Below are 12,274 nucleotides of genomic sequence, written 5' to 3'. Positions count from 1 at the left end.
CGCTCAGCTATTGCTAGGGATAATGCATTCAGAGCCAAACTTTGGTGCCCTGAGTGAGGAGGATCAGAGAGCAGCTTGGTTGAGGTGACAGGAGAGGGTATGTAGGGAAAGGAGGGGTGCAGAGGGGTACATCCTGGCAATGAGAGGCTTTCCATAGGGTTGGTGAGGGTCCTCAGGGCTGACATGAGGGGTCCTGGAAGGAGACAGATAAGACACCAAAGTTTGGTTCTTACTGTGTTGGGCCCAGCAGCCGCTGAGCCTAAACTCCTCAAACTCACAGCCTTGAGAGGCAGTATTGGGGTGGGGCAGAAGCTGAGTTCAGTTGGCCCACAAATAGGTTTTTAAATAGCTATGAGTTTTAATTTAAAAAACAAAACTGCATCAAACCCATGATTGAATATTATCTAGAATGACTAAAAATTTAAAGTTAATTAATCTAAAGCAATTCAAGTAAATAATAACAAAAGGGCAACGTGAGCATGGCAAAGGTTACGAAGATGTCTGAAGGTGGGGAGGCATTAGTTGGATCAGCTGGGAGCTTGTTAAAATGCAGATTCCTGGGCCTACTCCTAGGGCTTCTGATTCAGTAAGATGGGTGGCAACTGACAATTTAATATGTTTGTTTGCTTAAATTGCAGAAGACAAGTGACTAAGTTATTTTACATTTAAACAAAAACATTCAGACTTCATTAAAACCATGTAGAAATAAAAGCATGAAATTGTCCTTCCTTTCTGCTTACTGTGGATATAAATCTCAAAAATTGAGATAAAAAGTTTATTTGGGGGCTTTGTGAGTATGGCTATGACACTTTGGAAGTGAAATAAAATTCTTCACCCAGAGTCCCCAAAATATAGGAAAACTCTACAAAATGTTTATATCCTAGTTTTCATAGTCTAGTCAGTGCAGACATGTTTTGTCCAGATTCCTAGTGCTCTCTTGAAGGAAAGGAGTGACACTTGTCATTTGGTCCGCCTACTGGTCTCTCTTCTTCAAGGTCTCCCTTCGTTGGTTGTCTGTGAAAAGCATTGGAGGGTCTCTGGGATACACATCCTCTGAATGCTTTTTTTTCCTCCTTTGATTCATGAAGGCATCAGATTTCCTAAGGAAATACACATTAAAAAATCATTGCTTCACCCATCGTAGAAGTAATGACAGTTGACCAATAATGAGGTGGTGTCCTGGGCATAGAATGTGAGCATGGTGTGTGGGAGGCTGAGGGAGAAAGATACCAATACTTAGAATTCCCTGGAATCTAATGCTAAATTTTCCGTGGAGATTCTAAAGGTCCCCAGGGGTCTTTCTAGCTCTGACCTGGTATCTTTGGTGGCCAGTGGGGTCTTTCTCCAGTTCCTCTAGAGCCCTTCCTCTACGCGGTCACCAGTGTACTCTAAAAAACTCAATATCTGATTGTGTTACATCTCAGCTTAAAGTCTTTCAACTCTTCCTCACTGGGTAACAGTCCAAAGTCCATAGCAAGCCCTTTATAACGTATCCCCAGTTCTCTTTTCCTGCCTCACAGACCTACTCCCTGCTGCACTCCAGTGGATATAAATATCCCAGATATCCATCCACTACTCCATGGGTCATTCCACCTGCTAGAAACTCACACCCCCCCCCATTCCTTTACTGGGGAGATTGTTCCTCAAGGCCCAGCTCGAATGGCACATTTTCAGTCCTTCTGAGCATCGTCTCCCTAGACAGAATTAATCCCTCTTCTGAAGATTCCTGTACAACCCTTTTTATTCACTCAACAAATATTATACCATGCCTCCATATGCCAGGCTTGGTGCTAGTGCCATGCTCAGATCATATTGCAGGTAGACAGGTCCCTACCCCATGTCCCCCGCATGTGTGGCACCTATGTGTGAATCCCAAAAAGGCTCCCTCCTCCTCCTGGTCCTGAGTGGGGCAGAGCCTTATCAGATGGAGTCTGAGCCTGGATCTTTGCACCATACAAACTGCAATGATAAATGGTGACCCTATAACTTAGTTCTTAGTATGAGAGATGTTTAGGTTGTTGGTACTTTTTACACTGAGCTCCTTGAGGGAAGTGTCTGCATTTCTCAATACCTAACTTCCACTTAGTAGGCACTCAAGGGCATGCTTATTAAAATCAGTGAATAAATGATTGAATGGATATTTCCTAGAACCTTTCTGTGTGTGCTAGGGATGGAGTAGGGGAGGAAAAAGTTGCTTTAAAAGACTTTTATGGGATTGAAGTAACTACGCACATGGCTGGCTGGAGTGTGAGCCTCAAGGACTCTCCTAGACCAGGAGTTCTCAATCTTGGCTGCCCATTAGAATCACCTGGAAAGCTTGGATAGTGACTCATGCCCAGACCAACTGAATCAGAATCCTAGGAAGTGGGGCCCAGATATTACAATTTTTAAAAAATTTCTCTGGTGATTCCAATGTGCAGCCAAGGTTGAGAACTGCTATCCTAGAGAGACTCGGGGTGGAGAGGTGACAGCAAGTTTTCATGTTCTATATGACAAATGCTCTGGAAAAACATAAAAGACACAAAACACATAAAACAGGAAAATATCAACAATGGGTAGGGCAGGTGAAAACCCAAGTAGGAAAAGGAGCATGACACTGGGAAATAGGAGCTCTGTGCGATGTCTGGCCTCCATGGCAAGAGCACCATGTAGATGGCAGCCCTGGGAACAGAACATCTGAACGTTGTCATGCTCTTGTAAAGCTTCCCAGGAAGCTCGTCCACAGCTGTGTTGCTGACTTGGCTCTTGTTTTCCCCCACAAGCTGTGAAAATAAGGAAAGAAGAAAATCCCCTTAGGCATGCAAGGAAATGCTCTAAGGTAACCTTTGCTGTTCTGTACTGTGGACTACTGAGACGGGCTTCCTCTGTTTGACAGACCCTGTACCTGCTTGAGCCTAGAAAACACTTGGAGAATGACTGATTCATACTTTTTTTTTATTATTAACTTTTATTAAGCTTCAAGTGAACGTTTACAAATCCAATCAGTCTGTCACATATAAGTTTACATACATCTCACTCCCTACTCCCACTTGCTCTCCCCTTCTTGAGTCAGCCTTTTCAGTCTCTCCTTTCGGGAGAATTTTGCCGGCTTCTCTCTCTCTCTATCCTCCCATCCCCCCTCTAGACAAGAGTTGCCAACACAATCTCAGGTGTCCACCTGATATAATTAGCTCACTCTTCATCAGCATCTCTCTCCCACCCGCTGACCAGTCCCTTTCATGTCTGATGAGTTGTCTTCGGGGATGGTTCCTGTCCTGTGCCAACAGAAGGTCTGGGGACCATGGCCGCCGGGATTCCTCTAGTCTCAGTCAGACCATTAAGTTTGGTCTTTTTATGAGAATTTGGGGTCTGTATCCCACTGATCTCCTGCTCCCTCAGGGGTCCTCTGCTGTGCTCCCTGTCAGGGCAGTCATCGATTGTGGCCGGGCACCAACTAGTTCTTCTGGTCTCAGGATGATGTAGGTCTCTGGTTCGTGTGGCCCTTTCTGTCTCTTGGGCTCTTAGTTGTCGTGTGGCCTTGGTGTTCTTCATTTTCCTTTGCTCCAGGTGGGTTGAGACCAATTGATGCATCTTAGATGGCCGCTTGTTAGCATTTAAGACCCCAGACGCCACATTTCAAAGTGGGAGGCAGAATGATTTCATAATAGAATTATTTTGCCAATTGACTTAGAAGTCCCCGCAAACCATGTTCCCCAGACCCCCGTCCTTGCTCCGCTGACCTTTGAAGCATTCATTTTATCCCGGAAACTTCTTTGCTTTTGGTCCAGTCCAATTGAGCTGACCTTCCATGTATTGAGTGTTGTCTTTCCCTTCACCTAAAGCAGTTCTTATCTACTGATTAATCAATAAAAAACCCTCTCCCACCCTCCCTCCCTCCCCTCCTCGTAACCTCAAAAGTATGTGTTCTTCTCAGGTTTACTATTTCTCAAGATCTTATAATAGTGGTCTTATACAATATTTGTCCTTTTGCCTCTGACTCATTTCGCTCAGCATAATGCCTTCCAGGTTCCTCCATGTTATGAAATGTTTCACAGATTCGTCACTGTTCTTTATCGATGCGTAGTATTCCATTGTGTGAATATACCACAATTTATTTACCCATTCATCCGTTGATGGACACCTTGGTTGCTTCCAGCTTTTTGCTATTGTAAACAGTACTGCAATAAACATGGGTGTGCATATATCTGTTTGTGTGAAGGCTCTTGTATCTCTAGGGTATATTCCCAGGAGTGGGATTTCTGGGTTGTATGGTAGTTCTATTTCTAACTGTTTAAGATAACGCCAGATAGATTTCCAAAGTGGTTGTACCATTTTACATTCCCACCAGCAGTGTATGAGAGTTCCAATCTCTCCACAGCCTCTCCAACATTTATTATTTTGTGTTTTTTGGATTAATGCCAGCCTTGCTGGTGTGAGATGGAATCTCATCGTAGTTTTAATTTGCATTTCTCTAATGGCTAATGATCGAGAGCATTTTCTCATGTATCTGTTGGCTGCCTGAATATCTTCTTTAGTGAAATGTGTGTTCATATCCTTTGCCCACTTTTTGATTGGGTTGTTTGTCTTTTTGTGGTTGAGTTTTGACAGAATCATATAGATTTTAGAGATCAGGTGCTGATCGGAGATGTCATAGCTGAATTTTTCAGTCTGTAGGTGGTCTTTTTACTCTTTTGGTGAAGTCTTTAGATGAGCATAGGTGTTTGATTTTTAGGAGCTCCCAGTTATCGGGTTTCTCTTCATCATTTTTGGTAATGTTTTGTATTCTGTTTATGCCTTGTATTAGGGCTCCTAGGGTTGTCCCAATTTTTTCTTCCATGATCTTTATCGTTTTAGTCTTTATGTTTAGGTCTTTGATCCACCTGGAGTTAGTTTTTGTGCATGGGGTGAGGTATGGGTCCTGTTTCATTTTTTTGCAAATGAATATCCAGTTATGCCAGCACCATTTGTTAAAAAGGCTATCTTTTCCCCAATTAATTGACACTGGTCCTTTGTCAAATATCAGCTGCTCATACGTGGATGGATCTATGTCTGGGTTCTCAATTCTGTTCCATTGGTCTATGTGCCGGTTGTTGTACCAGTACCAGGCTGTTTTGACTACTGTGGCTGTATAATAGGTTCTGAAATCAGGTAGAGTGAGGCCTCCCACTTTCTTCTTCTTTTTCAGTAGTGCTTTGCTTATCCGGGGCTTCTTTCCCTTCCATATGAAATTGGTGATTTGTTTCTCTATCCCCTTAAAATATGACATTGGAATTTGGATTGGAAGTGAGTTAGATGTATAGATGGCTTTTGGTAGAATAGACATTTTTACTATGTTAAGTCTTCCTATCCATGAGCAAGGTATGTTTTTCCACTTAAGTATGTCCTTTTGAATTTCTTGTAGTAGAGCTTTGTAGTTTTCTTTGTATAGGTCTTTTACATCCTTGGTAAGATTTATTCCTAAGTATCTTATCTTCTTGGGGGCTACTGTGAATGGTATTGATTTGGTTATTTCCTCTTCGGTGTTCTTTTTGTTGATGTAGAGGAATCCAAGTGATTTTTGTATGTTTATTTTATAAGCTGAGACTCTGCCAAACTCTTCTATTAGTTTCAGTAGTTTTCTGGAGGATTCCTTAGGGTTTTCTGTGTATATAATCATGTCATCTGCAAATAGTGATAACTTTACTTCCTCCTTGCCAATCCGGATACCTTTTATTTCTTTGTCTAGCCTAATTGCCTTGGCTAGGACTTCCAGCACGATGTTGAATAAGAGCGGTGATAAAGGGCATCCTTGTCTGGTTCCCGTTCTCAAGGGAAATGCTTTCAGGTTCTCTCCATTTAGAGTGATATTGGCTGTTGGCTTTGCATAGATGCCCTTTATTATGTTGAGGAATTTTCCTTCAATTCCTATTTTGGTAAGAGTTTTTATCATAAATGGGTGTTGGACTTTGTCAAATGCCTTTTCTGCATCAATGGATAAGATCATGTGGTTTTTGTCTTTTGTTTTATTTATGTGATGGATTACATTAATGGTTTTTCTGATATTAAACCAGCCTTGCATACCTGGTATAAATCCCACTTGATCAGGGTGAATTATTTTTTTGATGTGTTGTTGGATTCTATTGGCTAGAATTTTGTTGAAGATTTTTGCATCAATGTTCATGAGGGATATAGGTCTATAATTTTCTTTTTTTGTAATGTCTTTACCTGGTTTTGGTATCAGGGAGATGATGGCTTCATAGAATGAGTTGGGTAGTATTCCGTCATTTTCTATGCTTTGGAATACCTTCAGAAGTAGTGGTGTTAACTCTTCTCTGAAAGTTTGGTAGAACTCTGCAGTGAAGCCGTCTGGGCCAGGGCTTTTTTTTGTTGGGAGTTTTTTGATTACCGTTTCAATCTCTTTTTTTGTTATGGGTCTATTTAGTTGTTCTACTTCTGATTGTGTTAGTTTAGGTAGGTAGTGTTTTTCCAAGAATTCATCCATTTCTTCTAGGTTTTCAAATTTGTTAGAGTACAATTTTTCGTAGTAATCTGAAATGATTCTTTTAATTTCATTTGGTTCTGTTGTGATGTGGTCCTTCTCGTTTCTTATTTGGGTTATTTGTTTCCTTTCCTGTTTTTCTTTAGTCAGTCTAGCCAATGGTTTATCAATTTTGTTAATTTTTTCAAAGAACCAGCTTTTGGCTTTGTTAATTCTTTCAATTGTTTTTCTGTTCTCTAATTCATTTAGTTCAGCTCTAATTTTTATTATTTGTTTTCTTCTGGTGCCTGATGGATTCTTTTGTTGCTCAGTTTCTATTTGTTCACGTTGTAGGGACAGTTGTCTGATTTTGGCTCTTTCTTCTTTTTGTATGTGTGCATTTATTGATATAAATTGGCCTCTGAGCACTGCTTTTGCTGTGTCCCAGAAGTTTTGATAGGAAGTATTTTCATTCTCGTTGCTTTCTATGAATTTCCTTATTCCCTCCTTGATGTCTTCTATAACCCAGTCTTTTTTCAGGAGGGTATTGTTCATTTTCCAAGTATTTGATTTCTTTTCCCTAGTTTTTCTGTTATTGATCTCTAGTTTTATTGCCTTGTGGTCTGAGAAGATGCTTTGTAATATTTTGATGTTTTGGACTCTGCAAAGGTTTGTTTTATGACCTAATATGTGGTCTATTCTAGAGAATGTTCCATGTGCGCTAGAAAAAAAAGTATATTTTGCAGCAGTTGGGTGGAGAGTTCTGTATAAGTCAATGAGGTCAAGTTGTTTGATTGTCGTAATTAGATCTTCCGCGTCTCTATTGAGCTTCTTACTGGATGTCCTGTCTTTCTCCAAAAGTGGTGTGTTGAAGTCTCCTACTATAATTGTGGAGGTATCTATCTCACTTTTCAATTCTGTTAAAATTTGATTTATGTATCTTGCAGCCCTGTCATTGGGTGCATAAATATTTAATATGGTTATGTCTTCCTGATCAATTGTCCCTTTTATCATTATATAGTGTCCTTCTGTATCCTTTGTGGTGGATTTAAGTCTAAAGTCTATTTTGTCAGAAATTAATATTGTTACTCCTCTTCCTTTTTGCTTATTGTTTGCTTGATATATTTTTTTCCATCCTTTGAGTTTTAGGTTGTTTGTGTCTCTAAGTCTAAGGTGTGTCTCTTGTAGGCAGCATATAGATGGATCGTGTTTCTTTATCCAGTCTGTGACTCTCTGTCTGTTTATTGGTGCATTTAGTCCATTTACATTCAGCGTAATTATAGATAAATAAGTTTTTAGTGCTGTCATTTTGATGCCTTTTTATGTGTGTTGTTGACAATTTCATTTTTCCACATACTTTTTTGTGCTGAGGCGTTTTTCTTAGTAAATTGTGAGATCCTCATTTTCATAGTGTTTGACTTTATGTTAGTTGAGTCGTTACGTTTTTCTTGGCTTTTATCTTGAGTTATAGAGTTGTTATACCTTTTTGTGGTTACCTTACTATTTACCCCTATTTTTCTAAGTAAAAACCTAACTTGTATTGTTCTATATCGCCTTGTATCACTCTCCATATGGCAGTTCAATGCCCCCTGTATTTAGTCCCTCTTTTTGATTATTGTGATCTTTTACCTATTGACTTCCATGATTCCCTGTTATGTGTATTTTTTTTAAATTAATCTTAATTTGTTTGTTTTTGTGATTTCCCTATTTGAGTTGATATCAGGACGTTCTGTTTTGTGACCTTGTGTTGTGCTGATATCTGATATTATTGGTTCTCTGACCAAACAATATCCTTTAGTATTTCTTGTAGCTTTGGTTTGGTTTTTGTAAATTCTCTAAACTTGTGTTTATCTGTAAATATCTTAATTTCACCTTCATATTTCAGAGAGAGTTTTGCTGGATATATGATCCTTGGCTGGCAGTTTTTCTCCTTCAGTGTTCTGTATATGTCATCCCATTCCTTTCTTGCCTGCATGGTTTCTGCTGAGTAGTCTGAATTTATTCTTATTGATTCTCCCTTGAAGGAAACCTTTCTTTTCTCCCTGGCTGCTTTTAAAATTTTCTGTTTATCTTTGGTTTTGGTGAGTTTGATGATAATATGTCTTGGTGTTTTTCTTTTTGGATCAATCTTAAATGGGGTTCGATGAGCATCTTGGATAGATATCCTTTCGTCTTTCATGATGTCATGAAAGTTTTCTGTCAGGAGTTCTTCAACTATTTTCTCTGTGTTTTATGTCCCCCCCCCCCGCCCCGTTCTGGGACTCCAATCACCCGCAGTTTATCCTTCTTCATAAAGTCCCACATGATTCTTAGGGTTTCTTCATTTTTTTAAATTCTTTTATCTGATTTTTTTTCAGCTATGTTGGTGTTGATTCCTTGGTCCTCCAGATGTCCCAGTCTGCATTCTAGTTGCTCGAGTCTGCTCCTCTGACTTCCTATTGCGTTGTCTAATTCTGTAATTTTATTGTTAATCTTTTGGATTTCTGCGTGTTGTCTCTCTATGGATTCTTGCAACTTATTAATTTTTCCACTATGTTCTTGAATAATCTTTTTGAGTTCTTCAACAGTTTTATCAGTGTGTTCCTTGGCTTTTTCTGCAGTTTGCCTTATTTCATTTGTGATGTCTTGAAGCATTCTGTAAATTAGTTTTTTATATTCTGTATCTGATAATTCCAGGATTGTATCTTCATTTGGGAAAGATTTTGATTCTTTTGTTTGGGGGCTTGGAGAAGCTGTCGTGGTCTGTTTCTTTATGTGGTTTGATATGGACTGCTGTCTCCGAGCCATCACTGGGAAACTAGTTTTTCCAGAAAATCCGCTAAAAAAAAAATGCAGTCAGATCCCTATCAGAGTTCTCCCTCTGGCTCAGGCTATTCAGATGTTAATGAAGCCGCCTGGGGAGGGTGGGGGAGGGAACAGAGAGATAGGAGAGTAGCACCTCAGAATATAGCCAGAGTTGCTTGTCTTGCTTGGAATGACTATTATATCTGAGATTTCCGTGGGGCACGTCGCCTATGTGTGCTGGCTGTGTGGAGATTGCCCCCGGGGGGTCTGGCCCACTGGAGTCACGGTCAGATCCTCCGCTTCCAGCCCCACGCCCAGCGTCAAGGCTCCCCTGCTGGGACAGTGCACTCTCAACTCCAAAATCAGTTGCTGCCTCCCGGGGACTTCTCGTCCCTCCAGCCGCGTTGCCGTGCCAGCTCTGCGAACCAGTTGGGCCTCCTCCCGGGGTTAGTTCAGGTGGGTGGAGCAGCTCCCCGTGCTTGTGCCGTGACCGAGTGTCCCGGCTGGGATGCTGTTCTCTCCGCTCCAATACCAGTTGCTGCCTCCCAGGGACAGTTCAGGGGGGTGGAGCAGCTGTCCGTGTTTATGCCGTACCTGCGTCCAGTCCAAATCCCGGCGGGACGGTTCCCCAGCTGGGACGCTGCTCTCCCCGTTCCAAGACCAGTCACTGCCTCCTGGGGACTTCTCCTACCGGCTGGGTCCCACGCTGCCCGTGGAACCGGCTGGTCCCCCTCCCAGGGTTATTTCAGGGGGGTGGAGCAGCTCTCTGTGCTTGTGCCGTACCTGACTGGTACGCTGGCTCCAGGCTCTGAAAATAATCGCTGCTTCCCGGTATTAGTTCGTTCTCCGTCTCCATCTTGGCTCCGCCTCTCTCTGATTCATACTTTTGAAGAAACAAATATATATATATTCTTTATTGTGCTAAGCATATATATAACAAAACATTTGCCGTTTCAACATTTTTTACATGTACAATTCAGTAACAATTATGTTCATCATATTGTGCAACCATCACCACTATCCATTTCCAACTTTTTCCATCACTTTTAACAGAACCTCAATACCCCCTAAGCAATGACTCCCTCTTTTCTCCTCCCTACCATCCCTGGTAAACACTAATAAACTTTTGTCTTTCTATATTTGCTTGTCTTATTTATTTCACACAAGTGAGATCATACAATATTTGTCCTTTTGTGACTGACATAAGAAAGAAAATTTACGTTGGTTTTTCTACCCCTAGCTGATCTTTCATTCAACATTTAACAAATTTTTATCATGCGTTTGCCTCATACCAGCACTTCAAAGATTAAGAGTGGCAGAAAACATAGGTGTATATATGGCCTTGGATTAGGCAATGGTTTCTTAGGTATGACAACAAAAGTAGGAGTAACCAAAGCAAACATAAATTGAACTTCATCAAAATTAAAAACTTTTAGAGGCAGAGCCAAGATGGCGGACTAGGCAGATGCTACCTCGGATCCCTCTTACAACAAAGACACGGAAAAACAAGTGAATCGATCACATACATAACAATCTACGAACCCTGAACAACAAACACAGATTTAGAGACGGAGAATGAACTAATACGGGGAAGCAGCGATTGTTTCCAGAGCCTGGAGCCAGTGTACCAGTCAGGTACGGCACAAGCACAGAGAGCTGCCCCACCCCCCTGAACTAACCCTGGGAGGGGGACCAGCCGGTTCCGCGGGCGGCGTGGGACACAGCCGGTAGGAGAAGTCCCCGGGAGGCAGCGACTGGTATTGGAGCGGGGAGAACAGCGTCCCAGCCGGGACACTGGGTCACGGCACAAGCACGGGGAGCTGCTCCACCCACCTGAACTAACCCCGGGAGGAGGCCCAACTGGTTCGCAGAGCTGGCACGGCAACGCGGCTGGAGGGACGAGAAGTCCCCGGGAGGCAGCAACTGATTTTGGAGTTGAGAGTGCACTGTCCCAGCAGGGGAGCCTTGATGCTGGGCGTGGGGCTGGAAGCGGAGGATCTGACCGTGACTCCAGTGGGCCAGACCCCGCGGGGGCAATCTCCACACAGCCAGCACACATAGGCGACGCGCCCGCGGGAATCTCAGATATAATAGTCATTCCAAGCAAGACAAGCAACTCTGGCTATATTCTGAGGTGCTACTCTCCTATCTCTCTGTTCCCTCCCCCACCCTCCCCAGGCGGCTTCATTAACATCCGAATAGCCTGAGCCAGAGGGAGAACTCTGATAGGGATCTGACTGCATTTTTTTTTAGCGGATTTTCTGGAAAAACTAGTTTCCCAGTGATGGCTCGGAGACAACAATCCATATCAAACCACTTAAAGAAGCAGACCATGACAGCTTCTCCAACCCCCCAAACAAAAGAATCAAAATCTTTCCCAAAAGAAGATACAATCCTGGAATTATCAGATACAGAATATAAAAAACTAATTTACAGAATGCTTCAAGACATCACAAATGAAATAAGGCAAACTGCAGAAAAAGCCAAGGAACACACTGATAAAACTGTTGAAGAACTCAAAAAAATTATTCAAGAACATAGTGGAAAAATTAATAAGTTGCAAGAATCCGTAGAGAGACAACATGCAGAAATCCAAAAGATTAACAATAAAATTACAGAATTAGACAACGCAATAGGAAGTCAGAGGAGCAGACTCGAGCAATTAGAATGCAGACTGGGACATCTGGAGGACCAGGGAATCAACACCAACATAGCTGAAAAAAAATCAGATAAAAGAATTTAAAAAAATGAAGAAACCCTAAGAATTATGTGGGACTCTATCAAGAAGGATAACCTGCGGGTGATTGGAGTCCCAGAACAGGGAGGAGGGACAGAAAACACAGAGAAAATAGTTGAAGAACTCCTGACAGAAAACTTCCCTGACATCATGAAAGATTGATCCAAAAAGAAAAACACCAAGACATATTGTCATCAAACTCACCAAAACCAAAGATAAACAGAAAATTTTAAAAGCAGCCAGGGAGAAAAGAAAGGTTTTCTTCAAGGGAGAATCAATAAGAATAAGTTCAGACTACTCAGCAGAAACCATGCAGG

At 41.7% G+C, this 12,274-nt stretch overlaps 1 protein-coding gene across 1 annotated transcript in view; it reads left to right on the top strand.

Moving 5' to 3' along the window:
• The window catches only part of HAVCR1 (hepatitis A virus cellular receptor 1), an 88,012-nt gene that overhangs the window by 39,389 nt on the left and 36,349 nt on the right, over positions 1-12,274 (top strand). The window lies entirely within an intron of this gene.

The sequence above is a fragment of the Elephas maximus genome, chromosome 2 (genome assembly GCF_024166365.1).
Source record: "Elephas maximus indicus isolate mEleMax1 chromosome 2, mEleMax1 primary haplotype, whole genome shotgun sequence".
In the NCBI taxonomy this organism is placed as follows: domain Eukaryota; kingdom Metazoa; phylum Chordata; class Mammalia; order Proboscidea; family Elephantidae; genus Elephas; species Elephas maximus.
The sequence above is the reverse complement of the archived record's forward strand: the minus strand, read 5'-3'. Positions and strand labels throughout refer to the sequence as shown.